Genomic DNA, 17,045 nt, shown 5'->3' on the forward strand with positions numbered 1-17,045 from the left:
AAGAAGCACAGAAGTGTTTATTAAACATGTGTATCCTGTCTGCATTGTTATTGATCATGCGTTCCAGTTGTCTAGCACTGCACTGAGGTCCTCCCCAAAGGGAGGGAGGTCCAGCCCTGATCAAGCTCCTGTTCAGCCCTATGGGTTAGAGCCCAGTGCCACCATGCTCAGCCTGAAGGTCCCCAGGTAATTCTCATCAGCAGGAGATAGACTTAAACAGACACCTCTGGACATCAGAGAGTTAATGCACTCCTTCGTTCAGATGCTTAATTATTTCCATACGAGCAAGTCAGGCTGCACTTGTTCAGTTTTGGTGATTTGTCAATTTAATTTTGGAGGTGAGAGCAGGAGGCAGGGAGATGGCAGCTGAGAGCACACTGGTACCAAGCCCCAAGTAGTGCAGAAACGTTGCTGCAACAGCAGCGAGGGAGGTTTGCTCCCCAGGTCCCCATCAGGCTCTGGCTATACATCCCCGGCTCATGAGGACAGGCTTTGCGGTTGCGTTCACGCCCCCATGCTGATGTTGAGCAGACTTGACATCAGTACAGAATGTCCTGCGATAATGGAATTTTTCAAGCTGTACCAGAGCTAGATCCATATTTTCAAAGTCTGTTTTCAAAGCTATCATATCAAGTCGCTCTCTGAATGCAAGGGCAAATCTGGCAACCTGGTTGTGTGAGATATGTGTGAAATCACTGGACTTCACTGCATGTATCCTTCCTTCATGTGTTAGTTATTCTAACTGCTGAGGAGACCAGTGATTGAGCCAAATAGAAAGCAGAAATGGACCTTCCCTTTGTGTTATTTGAATTTCGTCCTTTAGCGACAGCAGACACCAGGTAAAACTCCATAGGAGCCTGTGTCACCCCACTCAAGTGGGGAAAGAAAAGTAAATAAAAGAATGTGTTTTTCAGGAAATGAGGTTTGCCTTAGAAACAAAACATGACTGACAGCTAACTGGGAAGCTCCATGTAACATAGTCACAGCATTATCGCTTTCTGTTGGCAATATTTGCCAAATGAATCACAGCAAACCCCTAACAATTTCTGCATTGCTCAGAAGATGGAGACCAGTGAAATCATTAGCACACGAGTTGATGAACTATAGGAACCATTTGCTATAGCATCTTCCTGGTAAATTCTTGAAACTTTTTCCCTTTGCTGGAAGAGCTCTCACCTTTATTCATCACCACCAGCTCAAAGTAAGGTCTACTTCAAAGTTACAGCAGGTTGCCCAGATAAGTTTTGAAACACCCCAAGGATGGAGATGTCACTGCTTCTCTGGGTTCGTGTTCTTATCTTCATCCTTGCTCAGAAGTTTTTCTCCTTATGTAGGAGAAATTGCCTGTGTTGCACTTGCCTCCATTGATTCTTGACTTTCTCTGCTCATCTTCATGAAAGTCTAGCTCCATCTTCTTTGTAACCCCCATTAGGTAGATAATGATGCAATTAGGTCTCCCTCAAACTTTTCTGATGGCCAAACAAGCCCAGATCCTTCAGCATCTTCTCATAGCCGTGTGCTCTAGTCCCCCACCAGCTTGGTAGCCCCTTCTGGACTCACTCATATGTGTCCATATCTATCTTGTACTGGGGACCCCAGAACTGGACTCAGCACTCCGGATGTGTTTCATCAGGGCTGAACAGAGGGGAAGGATCACCTCCCTCGACCTGCTGGCAAGGCTCTGCCTAAAGCAGCCAGGATGCCATTGGACTTTGCTGCAAGGGCACACTGCTGGCTCATGTTCAACTTTTTGTCCACAGGATCTCCAGGTCCTCCTCTGCAAAGCTGCTTTCCAGCCAATGGACCCCCAGCCTGCACTGTGGTAGAAGGTTTTTCCCTCCCAGCTACAGACTTTGCATTTGTCCTTACTTAATTTTATGAGGGCTCTACCACTCCATGTCTCCAGGCTGCTGAGATCTCTCTGAAATCTCCAACAACTTGCTCCTGACCACAGAGATCTCACTATAGAAAGTAATCGGTTTGGTCAGGCACAATTTGTTCTTGGTAAGCCTGGTGGGGATGTATTGTGATCACCTTCTTCTCCTTCACATGCTGGATGTGGCTTCCATGAGGATTTGCTCCATAATCTTCCCAGGAGCTGCAGTGAGGCTGACCAGCCTGCAGCCCTCTGCAGCCTTTCCTCACCTTTCATGAAGACAGGAGTGACATTTGCCTTTTTGCAGTCTGTTTCTCGCTCTGTCCATCTCATGAAGCCCACAGCCACTATGCTGTGCTCTCTTTTTCTGATTAAGGATTCAGCTCTGCTGAAAAGGATCATGTCCTTATGCTCTTAGAGGATGTGAGAGAACCTCACAGCACATGGACAGGGTGGCCATTGTGGGGAACTTTGGTTCTAATCTATTTTACTTTGCCAAGGGGAGAACTGTCATAGGGAAAAAGATAGTTGTTGTGAATTTAGTTGCTATCTTGCTGGGAAGGATTGTCTGTTGTTACTCTTAAGGAGCAGGTAGACTGCTCAAACTCCACCTCCAGCAATCTTTGTAATCACAGTTTTCACACTGACATAGCTCTCATTTCAGGCACCAACTCTCTCCCATTTCAGCATGGCTTTAAACCTCGAGAGAAGTGCACCTGCATATGTAAATATGAAAAATATTTTGTTTCAGTATTAAAAAATCAAATTTACTCTTTTGGGTGTTAAAGCAGAACTAGATCCTGGTAGGAACTGCTTTGAAGTCTTACACGGAGATTGCCCCCATTGCGCTGGACACAAACACTGTGACTTGTCAATGGGAGATATTGCCAGCTGTAATTAAAACATATGTACAAGTACCTCCCACAGTCAGTCTCCAGTGAAGGACAAACTTCTGTGCCTGTAATAGGTATCCTGCCTCATTGCCTTTCACCCATGGCATCTTCAGAGGCAGTGGAGAGCATGTCCACCTCCAGGCTGTCCTCAGCTGACCAGCCACAGGGCATGGGAACAGCCTCCAGAAAACAAGTCTTCATTCAGAGCAAAATCTTTACTTTGTTACCACATTACAGATTGGATGGTTGCATTCAGAGGGCAGTGGTCAATGGATCAATGTCCAGATGGAGATCGGTGGCGTGTTGTCCCTCAGGGGTCTGTATTGGGACTGTTACTGTTTAATATTTCATCACTAACATAGAGAGTGGGATTGAGTGCACCCTCAACAAGTTTGCAGATGACACCAAGCTCTTTGGTGAGTCTGACACTCTGGAGGGAGGGGTTGTCATCCAGAGGGACCTTGACAGGCTTGAGAGGTGGGCCCGTGCAAATCTCAGGAAGATCAACAAGGCCAAGTGCAAGGTCCTGCAATGGGTCAGGGTAACTCCTAGTATCACTACAGGCTGGGGGATGAAGGGATTAAGAGCAGCCCTGAGGAGAAAGACTTGGGGATACTGGTAGATGAAAAGCTGAACATGAGCCAGCAATGTGTACTCACAGCCCAGAAAGCCGACCGTATCCTGGGCTACATCAAAAGAAATGTGACGAGGAGGTCAAGGGAGGTGATTCTCCCCCTCTGGTCTGGTGAGACCCAGGCTGGAGTACTGTGTTCAGCTCTGGAGTTCTCAGCACATGAAAGACATGGACCTGTTGGAGTGCGTCCAGAAGAGGGTCACGAAAATGATCAGAGGAATGGAATGCCTCTCCTATGAAGAAAGGCTGAGAGAGTTGTGGTTGTTCAGCCTGGGGAAGAGAAGGCTCCAAGGAGACCTTATTGTGGCCTTTCAGTACCTAAAGGGGGCTTATAAGAAAGATGGAGACAAGCTTTTCAGCAGCTTTTCAGTAGGGGCTGTTGTGATAGAACAAGGGGTAATGGTTTTAAAGTAAAAACTAAGCTAAAAGAGGGCTTTAAACTAAAAGTATATCTAGTTTTAGACTAGATATAAAGAAGAAATTTTTCACAATGAGGGTGGTGAAACACTGGGACAGTTTGCCCAGAGAGGTGGTAGATGCCTCATCCCTGGAAACATTCAAGGTCAGGCTGGATGGGGCTCTGAGCAACCTGATCTCGTTGAAGATGTGTCTGCTCATTGACAGGGGCTTGGACTAGATGACTTTTAAACATCCCTTCCAACCCAAACCATTCTATGGTTCTATGATTACCCCATGGCTTGGCCAAGAAGTCTGGGAGATAACCTCTCCCATATGCTGAGGGAGGGGCAGCGAGGAGGAAAGGATGATAACAGGGCTTTACTCACACATCAGTATGTGAGTAAAAGCATGGGTTTAAATGCATCTCACTTGCATATGGACATGCATGTGTCTGTGCACACCTAGATACAGTTGTATGGATAAGTAAAATGACTGATAACATTAATAATATTATGCAGTGCCAAATCAAGAAACAGATGACACATTTTCAAAAATGAAGGGGGAGCTTTCCTCTCACTAAAGTGGAAGTAAATTAATGTTGAACCACTGAATCCAACAGAGTTCTTTACTATAAAACTGCATAAAGAGAAAGACAGTATCGCTTACCAGAATAATACACTCTGTCAAGACAACATCAAGAGGGAAGTTAATTTTTAAGCTCAAAGTGTGAAGAGGAATGAGATCTTGCCTTCAGGGCAGATACTGGTGTCAAATCTGTCTGTGAAGATGTACAGCAGGTTTTGTTATAGTGAATGATTCCAAGATACTCCATGTATTTGCTTGCTGGGAAGATGTTACACCACCATGGATGCTGGACAGCTTATGGGAGAGAGAAAATTCCCTTCTCCAAGATCTCTGCAAGAGAAAGCTGTGAAGCACCTTAATCTTCTTACATCTTGTGATGCCTTTTAAGGACTATTCAAAGCCCACAATCAAGGAACTGATTTTTATCTGAGGAGCTGGCAAAACACTAGCTGACTGGAGTGGCATGAGTTTTCTCTGGCCTTGTGAGCTTCGGGAGAAAATAGGTTTTCCCACCAGCCCTGTCTATCATCTGCCCAGTCCTGCTGTGATACAAGGCAGTACATGCAGAACCATCTTTGTAGTGCCAGAAGAGTCATTGCTCATTTCCCTGCTGACATTTTGAGACGTGACACCTTTGCAGGATGGATCACGCTGGGGCTCCCCATGGAGATACAGGAGTTTCTTTCCTTCAGCCAAGGCACCACCGGAGCAGAGTAACAAACCCAGACTCCAACAGGGCTGGGCAAGGCTTTAATCAGTCATTCATCCAGTTTATTAAAGCATCTATGAGTAGCAGCAGATTTACAGGCTCCCTCTGTGTGAGCAATATGCATTTCCCAAGCCCCCAAGAGCACACACTTGGCAGCCTCACTCGGGCTGCCCTGCACTGGGGCAAGGGAAATGACAGTGCCAGTACACAGCCTGTGCACCAGTTTGGTAGCATTCAAACAGTGTTTTAAGGAGAAGAGGCTTGCTCTGGCACACAGCTGTGCAAAAACATTTTGAGGGTGGAGAGAAACTCTGGGTACACTGGATGCAGGGAGTGAGAGAAGGGGAGCCAGGAGGTTAATTTAAATGGAGAAAGCTAGCCTGCCTGAAGGTTGGCTTTGCAAAATCTGTCTTCTTGTTTGCATCCCCCTGATATTTCCTGTCCTTCTTCAAGCACAGGGTAAATTAGTCATTCAGATTATGAATTATTTGAGCAAGATTAAAAAAAAAAAAAAGAGCTTGCCTCCTTCTATGAGGTTGAGTTATTTGAGAAGCAGTGCTGTTTGTCTGACATAAGCCTTGCTGTGGGAAATGATGGAGGAGGAGAGAGGAGAAATTATTAACCAAAATGGAAAAATTCCTAAGCTCATCACTGCTGAGCTGAAGCTTCCTGGGGGTGTCTCGGGACTTCCAGCACATGGAGGGTGGATGAACCATCTGAAAATCAGGAATGACAAAACTTAGTCACACATAAAGCTAGCAACAAGATCTTTATTTTGGGTAACTATTCTTTCCAACCCCTCCGATTAACAGCAACAACAGAAAAATGCAGATTCCTGGGGTCACTAATGAAACATCAGTTTGAGCCACCTTAAAACCTGGGAAAGTTTAATTGAGATTTCTGGCGCTCAGATCCAGTTTTCCTCACTTACAAGCACAAATCCTCTGGCTTAAAGAGGAGGATAGAAAAAAACATCAAGCAGATTGTTAAACAGGATGCAAATAACTTTAAAGCAACTGTTTCACTGTCTGCTCAACTCCAGCAAAAGGACTTGGACTAGAAGCTGTAAATAGGAGTTGTGCATTCCTCAGACTTTGACCCAGGCTGTATAAACCTCCCTTCATACTTGCCCCAGTAACTCCCTCTGACACCCCCCAGTACACCTCAGAAACAAAAAGCTTAGATAGCATGACACAGCAAAGCACAAGTGCGTTTCTCTGCAGACACCTTCCAAAGTTCAGTGATGCTGTGCTCACTGCTGCTGAGGCGTCAGGGGTTCATGCAAACAGATGCTGTAATCCAGAACAAGACAAGCCTGGAAAACTTCATGTTTATAATCAACTGTAGTGAAACCTTTCCCAGTGGGTCCTGCCAGCTCCAGGTGGCAGAGATGGTGAGCGCTGGGTGGGTTGCTGGGCTGGTCCTTTGTGTTGCCAGAGGTTTACACTTGCAAACCCCTCCATCTCCTCAGTTGGACAGCTTCTAGCTGAGCTGCTTTTCAAAGAGCACAGGATGAGCATGTCCCAGGTGCTTATCAGGAGCTGCCAAACATTGCTGAGGACAGCTCTCATGTCATAGGTTAATACCATGCCAGGTATGTGCTAAATATAGGGTGGTTCTCAGCCCTTTTCCCAGCCTCTTCCTTCTCATGTATGGCTTTAGGCTCTGTACATCCACCTTGTGAACGATGTTCTGGAGCACTTAGTTAAGAAATGCCAGTCAGAGAGGGACCTGGGGGGGTTGATTGACAGCCGGCTGAACAGGAGCCAGCAGTGTGCCCAGGGGGCCAAGAAGGCCAATGGCATCCTGGCTTGTGTCAGCACTAGCGCGGCCAGCAGGGACAGGGAAGGGATCTGACCCCTGTACTCGGCACTGGTGAGGCCGCCCCTCGATTCCTGTGTTCAGTTTTGGGCCCCTCACTACAAAAAGGACATTGAATGACTCGAGCGTGTCCAGAGAAGGGCAACGGAGCTGGTGCAGGGTCTGGAGCACAGGTCGTACGGGGAGCGGCTGAGGGGAACTGGGGGGGTTTAGTCTGGAGAAGAGGAGGCTGAGGGGAGACCTCATTGCCCTCTACAGCTCCCTGAAAGGAGGGTGCAGAGAGCTGGGGATGAGTCTCTTTAACCAAGTAATAAGTGATAGGACAAGAGGGAATGGCCTCAAGTTATACCAGGGAAGTTTAGACTAGATGTCAGGAAGCATTTCTTTCCAGAAGGGGTTGTCAGGCGTTGGAATGGGCTGCCCAGGGAGGTGGTGGAGTCCCCATCCCTGGAGGTGTTTAAGAGTCGGGTCGACATAGCGCTGAGGGATCTGGTGTAGTTGGGAACTGTCAGTGTGAGGTTAATGGATGGACTGGGTGATCTTCAAGGTCTTTTCCAACCTAGACGGTTCTGTGATTCTGTGAAATGTATGTACCCAGGGGGATGCAAGTGCTGTTCATCATGCCAGCCACAATTGTGTCATTGTCAGCATCCTTCCTGCTTGCTGTGGCTAGCTACCCCAGTCACCTCCTTATCCATGTTTGTGAGTTTTCTGTGGCATGCAATATCTTTTACATATCTTCTTATATAGTTTTCCCAAGCAAAAATAATGATAATCATAACTCTAGACACACTTTGACTGTAAAGCTGGTCAGAAAAAACAGGGAGTGCCTCATTTTGTGGGAGCAGCTTGCTCTCTCTGACCTGTCAGAAGGAAACTATATTTCACACACCTTCATTTTCTCTGACATAGAATTACCATTCTTTGCCTTGCCTTTATTTGCTTGCCATGCAACTTACTTTAGATTCAGACAGGACTCTTCCAGAATAAGAACATTTTCAGATGTAGAAAACAAAATCTGTACACTTTTAAAAGGTAGTTTTAAGTGTCTCTTCCTCTGCCAACATATTTTTAATAGTGTAGCAAAAATGTATTCCAAATATGCTCATCCCACTTTGCAAATCTTATGCAGTCAAATAACTGACAGCTGTTGGGCCAACTGTTTCCCATTTCAAAACAACCCAAAATTTATTTATAAAAGAAAATGTTCGGTCAGACATTCTCCCTTTTCTCTTCCACAGATGCCTGTTTAAATAAAAAAACCTCTTTGCATTACTAATCTATGGAGTCCTCTCTGCTCTGCTCAAGGTTTATTTACAGCTTTATCAGGAGTGAGACATAGTAAATAACAACACATAGTGGATCTGGGTACTGGCGTTTATTTAAGAGCAGACACAATCCAAGCTCTTGCCCTCTGTCATTATCTCCTGCACGCATTTGCCCGCTTCCCCCAGGCCTCCACGTCCCTCCCCCATGGTTGCTGCAGTATGCTCAGGCAGAAAGCTGGGTCAGGTCCTGCTGTGCTGCTGATCTCCACTACCATCCCTGGGTGTCAGTGGCCAAGGTCCTTGGTCACCCCTGGCATTCTTCTTCATTTATCTTCCCGATCTCCAGGATCTTCCCCTACTTCCAGGATCTTCCCTCTGATGATTTTCTTTCTGAGATCACTTCTTGACAGGACCCTTCTTTTCTGGGACAAGATCTCTCCAGAACCGCAAGTTCCCGGTTTTCCCAACCTAAATGGTCCATTTGCAGAAGCCCTGCATGTGACCAGCATCCTACCTGGTGGCTCTGTCTCATGGCTTTTTGTTATTGCCCTAATTCACAGAATCACGGAATCATCTAGGTTAGAAAGAACCTTGAAGATCATCCAGTCCAAGCATTAACCTAACACTGACAGTTCCCGACTACATCAGATCCCTCAGCACTATGTCGACCCAACTCTTAAACACCTCCAGGGATGGGGACTCCACCACCTCCCTGGGCAGCCCATTCCAATCCCTCACAACCCCTTCTGGAAAGAAATGCTTCTTAATATCCAGTCTAAACATTCCCTGGTGCAACTTGAGGCCATTCCCTCTCATCCTATCGCTTGTTACTTGGTTAAAGAGGCTCATCCCCAGCTCTCTGCACCCTCCTTTCAGGGAGCTGCAGAGGGCGATGAGGTCTCCCCTCAGCCTCCTCTTCTCCAGACTAAACCCCCCCAGTTCCCTCAGCCGCTCCCCGTACGACCTGTGCTCCAGACCCTGCACCAGCTCCGTTGCCCTTCTCTGGACTCGCTCGAGTCATTCAATGTATTCAAATTGTGCTGCTTTTCTTTAGCTTATATATTATCAAAATTTGAAATCAGACCATCCCAGTCACAGCTAGCAAGTAGCAAGTTTCTGCTTCAGTGTTCAAAATTCAGTTTGGGACCGTCACATGACCAGACACACATATCCAATGATCTGCTGTCTGTTAGCGTTCACAATTTATTTTTTCACCCATGACAACCTTCAATAGCATGTTACAATTATATTTGCTCACTTTAATTTCATTCCCACTGATGAAATTGCTGGTCCCAACTATTGACATTTTCTCTGGATGATATGCACATTGATATGTCAAGTACCAGTATAAGCAAGCTGCTTTTTTCTGTGTTAGAAACACATTACAGAAGTTTCCATTTCAATGTTACTCTACAGCAGATTGTATGAGGAGATAGATGAAAGAGCACACTGAACAAAAATGTATGGAAAAGATGTGGGAAAAATCATGGGTTTATGCCTTTGACATATTTTTCCAAGATCATCCTTATGCATGAACCTCTTAAGTGTAAAATTTTAACTTGCACAGTTCAGAAGAGCTGAGACATTTCAGACAACTTGAGAGAAGACTGCAGTTGATGCAAGACCCTTGCCTCCTACTATAGCAGCTATAAGAAATGGAAGCTATTAGTAATGCTTGTCTGAGAAAGGCTCAACTTTTGCCAACTCTCTGTGGCAGTAGGTTTGGAAATGGCATCCACTCTCAAATCAAAGGACAACACCAGGCAGAAGCTGGAGAAATCAGTGATGGCTCCAAGAAGCACAGTCAAAGGCTAGGGTGAAAGTCAAGAAATTGGAAAACATGAGGCATGACAGATGTTGGGTGCAGGACTTGATTGTCAGGCAGATACTGAGAAAAGCTGGCAGCCTGTGCTATCCAAATGAAGGAGCAATTTTCATTTGTTCAATTCAGCTTGTTTCCCAGCAATTGAATACATTCCCACTCACCCAGTATGAGGTTCATTCCCATTCTTTCAGGGATGCCTGTTGCACACAGTCCCAGGGATCTTGTTTCGCTGCCAAGCTGCTTGTTCAGCTTCACTGTGGCTGTTACATTGCATGCCCAGACACATGCTAAGACCCAGCATGATGGCACTTGTGAAACGTGTTCATAAAAACAAAGAAATGCATTAGAGAACACAGAGGCGTGAGAACAGCTATCTAGTCCTGGGGTGAAAGAGGACTTGCCTGATCCTGAAAAGCATCAGCTAAGTCTTTACCATTTCAGGACCTAGGCAGAGAGAAAAGCAGAATCCCCCAGGATGAAAGACAAAATCTTCATCTTCTGTAAGACAATATGTGTCTTGGATCTTCTTGCTGTCCCTTGTGCATATAGACAGGTGTAGAGTGACTTTTTACTAGACTATAGGCTATTAGTGGGTTTTTGCCAGGTAGCCTTGTGAATGATTAGTGAGATGTTTGCAGGATTCAGCCACTGCCTTTTTTTTTTTCACATCCTAGTCTTTTCAAAGCACAGCACTTCGGTGCACAACACTAAGGCACAACAGCTCTTCCCTGAACACACCATCAGCAACGCCAGTCCTGATATTTCTGACATTTCTGTAAAGCGGTGTACAAAGTGGGAGTGCAGCATGCTTGCATGCACTGGAAGATGTGGCTTTGGCCATGCATGCTAGAGGAAGGAGCAAAAACATCCGGGATTTGAGATAAATAAGCAAATGTTCTGGGCTTGACTTCTAGGCATCCGGACACATTTCTGTGCTGATGTGTTCCTGCCGTGCAGAGAAATATGTCTGGCACAGGAGTGGCACCTGATTGCCAACCACCACATCCAGCCCCAGTGCCAGCATGGAAGCTGCCACTTTCTCCACCAGCTGGAGACCAATTAAGTTATTTGCATAACTGCTAGAAAGGAGAGGATGGGACATGGCTTCTTGCAACTACAAGTAAATGCAACCTGGTCATTCAAAACTGAGCGCCATGAAACAGAGAGGGCAAGAGTGTATTTTTCTCACTGTGGGAGAACTGCAGGTAAGTAAGCAATGTCCCAAGAAACCAAAACATTTGTTTCTACTGTTTTAGATTTTGTGGGGCTTAATAATTAATAATAGAAACAAAGAGAGAAGAAATAGAGGTAAAGGAAACATGGATGAAATTCATGACAGACACAGTAAGGCTGATATATTGCTGTACACATCAAACATGGTTGAAAATTATTTTGATTTAATAACATTTTATATTTCAAGTATAATTCAGCTGAAAACATTCACAACCTTCTGCAGTGGTGATTCAGGTGAGAAGTATTTTTTTACGACTGCAGAAAGATCTAAGTTTTATTACTCTTTTAATGAACTAGAGCATATGCCACATGAATTCCCACATACATCACCCTGTCCATGGGCAAAAATGTGAAATTTGAATTCCTACCAGGGAGACTTCTAGGGAAAATTAGAGGCTAAATTTTCTCCAGCTGCTTTTGCAATTCTTTGGTTCATTGAGGTTTGAAACCTTCTAAAAAACTAGTCTAGCCAAGGTCAGTTTGTAACAAATGTGACAAACATGCTGTGTTTGACCTGTGCAGTGCTTATTGCAAAGTACTCAATTTTATGTTTTTTCCTACAAAAACGTGTGAAGGCAAAAGTATGCCATTAATTTTAGTTCTCTTGATGTTTTGTGTTGAAGAGGCCTGTATAAAACCACTACTTGTCTGTGTCTGCACTTATGAAGAACAATGTTTATGGGCATATAAGGGTAGGGAAGATAAGTTTTAAACTAAGAATATTTGCTGTTACATGTAAAAAGACTCCCATGATTTAAGGGCAGTGGCTTCCATTTAATACTGGTTTACATGTTCATAGCTGGAACTTATCTGGGGTCTCTGGTTAAAAGGATAGTTATCAGGTAGGAAGATGCCTCCCATAACCCAAACTGGGCAAACCAAGTGTGCTAATGGCTACTACGAAGTGGTGAGGTGAAACTCCCTCCTAGCTGTGTGTGACAAGCTTCAGCCAGCCTACAAAGCCCAGGAGCGTTATACCACCCCAAAGGTCATCTGCTGGGTGCTTGCAGGCTGTGCTTTACACAGTCACCAAGACCAAGCACACTCCTAACAGAGGTGGGCATGAAACTGAGTTGGAGAGACTCCTGCAAAGCAGTTTCTGTGTTAGCCAGCTCAAGTAAATTAAAATGTGTGCTGCTTGCTCTGGATGCCACAAGCAGGGCAGCTGCTGGAATTGGGCAGTTCTCTGCGGGATCTCAAAGGCATGGGGCCAGAGTTGCTGAGGTGGGGTGGGGGTCCCTACAGTCAGAAGGTATTGCTGTATGCCTTTTGGTGGCTAAATAAAAAGATGGTCCTAGAAAGACAGTCTTTTCCTTAGTGTTATCTTTCCTTTATGTTTATATTTACAGCCTTTAAGTATTTTGTAACTACTCTTTCTCACTTGGTCTTCATCCTGTTCTCCATCCATTCACTGATCCATCATCGACACAAGGATTTCTTTAAACATACCAGTGCTGCTCTCTTTGGCAGAACAAGATCTGTAGGTAGGAATGAGCTGGGGAGGGACAATGTTCTCTCTCCTTCTGCATGTTCTTACTTTCATTGTAGACACCTTTGATTTCTTGATGGACAAAACTTCAGGATGGCCTAGACTAGGAAACCTGAGACTGGTCTGCCCTGAAAGACCCAGAGCCTTAGCCCAACACACATTCAAAGGGGCCAGTTACCCCATTACTCAGGGAGGACATCTCACAGCTGTCCCTTTCACTTGGCTAGGCAGCTGGTTTGTACCTGAGTGCCTGGGAGCATCCCCAGGCTGTCTACCTTGTTAAGTTGATAGCACAATCCTAGCATCATTTTGGAGCAGAAGAGCTATCCCACCCCAACCAGTCACTGGACACAGTTCAGATGGCATTCCCAATAAGCCATTTCATTGCAAGCATCCTGTTGCTTCAGTGTTGGCCTCAGCATCAGTACCGGGCATGTCCCATATGCCAGAGGAGACACAGCCCCCAGGCTCACAGGACAACCTGTCTGCTCCATGGCTACCCTTGTAGGAAAAGCTGCCATTGGGAGGAGGCACTTAGACGACCATCTGTGAGGTGTGGGAGCAATGCAGACAGATGGGAGATATGCAACCAATTCGGGAACTGCTGACGTCACAAGTTCAAGAAGAACATGGAAGTGATGTCTATATTTTGGGCAGGGCTGATGGAGAGCTCAATGCTGGAAATATGGGCATCAGCGGTTGAGTGGCTGTGGCTTGTTCAAACCTGGCAGCATGGCAGGTCCCTTTCTTTGAGAGGAGTCCTCAGCTACACACCTTGCTCAGAGGCTGGGGGGAGGTGGGTTTGTTCCCACTCCATTTAACCATTCAAATGCATGGTGGAAGCAGCAAGTGTCACGCACAGCCAGACCTTAGCATTCCAGGCTTTGCAGCACTGTTGGAGTGAGCAAACCCAACTGTCTGGGTCACTTGTTCATTAATTTTCTTTAGGGAAAGATGATTTAAAATGATAAAAGCATTCCAAAGGGAGTGCTTGCTTTGCAGTCAGCAGCACAGGCTGGATCTCCAGACACGATGCTATGCCAGGGCTTGACAATGCAATAGTCATAAAAATAGCACAAAGGCAAGAGCTAACCTGCTCTCAAACCTCTTTTTTTAATTATTAATTTAAATCCTGATAATGCATTTCTCACCTTCATTTCACTATTTCTGTGCTGTTTTGTTATGCAATAAGATGTTGTTTCCTTTGGCTATTTGCTGTATAAATTACTCTAAAAAACAGACTCTGAATGAAGAACAACATGTGCCAATTCTGTCAAAAAAAGGAGACTCAGTTCACAGTTTGGCATAGTCACAGTAGGAGCTTGGGACTTTGCCAAGGAGGGGGCCAAGCCCAAAATAAACCCTGGTCTGAATAGATGTGTAGTGATGCCTCTGGGCCAGGCAGCTTGAGCATCTCTTTCTGTCTGCAGACCATCTGCTTGCCTTAGACCTGTAGTGTTCCAGTTCATATATGTTTGCAGAGAGGGAGGGAGGAAAGGAGAGAAGGAGGGAGAGAAGGAGGGAGAGAAGAAAGGCAGGGATAAACAAATGGCTATGTGTTACTGTAGGGACAGAATAGCTTCTACAGTAGCACACTGCTATTTCAGATCACTACTGTTACAGAGAAAGGCTTCCTTCTTCAACATCATCAGACAAATATTTTCTTGCATCTTCTCGTTGTTCCTCAAAATCCCTCTAGGGACGTCTCACAAAGCATATGCAGTGAACACCCTGCCTTCTCCCTTCCCTGTATCTGTAAATTCTTCCAGACTTGCCTTCTTAATGCTTCTACCATCTTTTTACTGATTCCCTAAATTACTATGTTTGTCAGCATCGCACAATTGAGGCTGGCCACCTCCAGGGTCTTTGGTGAGCTTCAAATTCTTGTTCTCACCTCAGTGAACCTTCAGCATATTTGATGGCTCCTCTGTGTATGCTTCAGTGGTTCTGGGCTCTTCTGAGTCTCCTCTCATCTCTCTGAACACATCTTTATGTTGGACTTTATCTCACCCATTACCTTGCAGCCTTTGTCCCTCCGTTTTCCAAATTCACTTCTTCAACATATTCTAAATAGTAATATATATGTCCTTTGAAGCAGGATTTCTCTTTGGACTAATTCCTGAGACAATGTGGCATCATTTTGATGCTGCATCTACTGCGTGCACACACCAGGCAACACTCTGCAAAGGCAGCAAGGACCAGAACTGATGCGTATGCTCTGACTAGGGCTTTATGGCCTGCTCCATGAAACCTGGCTTCACATTGCAAAGATCCACCCAACCCACAACACACCAGCTGTGAGACTAGAGTATACATTGTCTGTCTAATGAAGCAGGACAATGCTTTACACCTCTGCAGGTACTTCAGTCATGCCCAGGACCTCTTGAGATGGCACATGATCTAAAAATCATATACAAAAGGGCTGTATCTCTACTAGTTGATGAAGGTGAGGCCAGATGGCCCAGAGTGACCTGCAGGTAGACCTTTTAACCTCCAAAACTGTAGCCATTTGCAAACTACCCCTGATAAATAGCTAGGGCTAGTACAGAGAGCCAAGCTGCTGTGCCCAGAGGTGTTCCCTGGACTGTTTAATTTCCTAGGAGAGGCATAGTCAAGCTTTCTTTCCTACTGTGCATTACAAAGATATTCAGCCTGTCCATGCCCTTCTCCAGCTCCCCATTGCTTCCCATAGCAGAACTCTCATCTTCCAACTCCCTCTCATCTTAATGCTTGTCTCCAAACCATTTTTTCTTCATGTGAACCACCCTGTTTTCCATTCTGCCTCCTCTCCCAAGTACTGTTCTCCTGTCTCCATTTTCCAGGCCTCTACAATACCCTTATTTACCATTTTTTCAAGAATATTTATGGCACTGCTCCAAGGGTAGCCTCTAGCATATGCTCCAACCTGCTGCACAGGCATACATGTGGGCACAGGTGTCAGCATTTGTGAGCAGCTTGGTGGGAACCTGGAAAAGGTACAAGCTCCGAAGGTTTTGCAAAAGGCCTGCACACTACAAACTTTTCTGGTCAACAGCTATGTCCTGCAAATTCAAGGGTCTTTCTGATGCTCTATTGCAGGGGTGAACCTTGCCTTGTGCATGATCTGCTTTCAAATTTCCTACAATATGTCAATATAGTTGGCCCTACAGTTAGCATTCCCACAGAGATGGTGATACTCTCAGTAGACATGTGTCATGCCAATGCTTCAGAGACACATGTGTGAGCCTCTGCCACTGGTGGGTCCCAATGAACCCCATCACACAGCCTTGCCAGCCAGGCATGGCCTTCACACTGACCTCTGCTCCACATAGCAATAAGGCACTGACCCTTCAGAGCAGGTTAGCATCAAATGAATAAACCAGACTTGAGCTATAAGGGCTTCCTTGCAAAAGTGAATTTTACATTTCATCAATTACAGATGAAATAGAGTTACAGCCCCAGGCAGTCCGCAGTGGCTCTCCAGGAGCCACACAGCATATTGTCAGTCCTGGGCAGCGTGTCTCACACTGGTGTTCTCCTGCCTGGAAGACCTGCTGTGCCCCCATTGCAATGGCTGTGGCACTGCTATTCACAGCAGTTTCTTCAAGGTGTCTAGCTAAAATCCCACAACACACAAATGGATTGGGCCTTCTCTTAAAGAATCATTATTCCAAATAAAACATTGAACAAGACACAGCATCTGAAAATACCTGAAAAAAAAAATGTCTTTCCTTACAGAGTTTATTTTCTCTTTGATGAAAAAGAGGGGGCACAGTGAAAAAGAAGGCTAATGCTTCCATTTTATAGTCTACCATGATCCCAACACTCAGGAGCAAGTCTATAAATTAGAAGTGAGCATCACTGGAAAAATAATTACAGAATAAGGAAAATAACTTTAAAAGGAAATGTACTGCATCCGGACAAAGTTCTACGGTAGAAACCACCAAAATCAGCACTGTGCCAATTTTTAAAATTTGGTTTATACATCTGTAACACTTGACTCTTCATCCCAATTGAAATCTATTGTTCAGAAGCCTGTGGGTAGTGGGGCTTGGAATTAGGCTAATCTTGAGGAGACTTCCAAAATACTTCACTGATTTTCCTTAATTGGTATTGCTGTCATTTGTGATGAAGTGATTGACTTCTGTAATTGTTACAGTGCTTCTTCCAGGTTAGTGTTCCTGCATATCCACCACATCTAATGACAAAGTTTATGGCTAATTCATTATAGTTATTTCAGCCATTTCTAGTGAATCAGTGTTATGGATGGGGTACAAACTGCTGACATCCACTCATGATACCATCAAGGAACAGTTACGCTCCATTATGAACTA

The sequence above is a fragment of the Athene cunicularia genome (genome assembly GCF_003259725.1).
Source record: "Athene cunicularia isolate RWA chromosome 1 unlocalized genomic scaffold, athCun1 chr1_part1, whole genome shotgun sequence".
Lineage (NCBI taxonomy): Eukaryota > Metazoa > Chordata > Aves > Strigiformes > Strigidae > Athene > Athene cunicularia.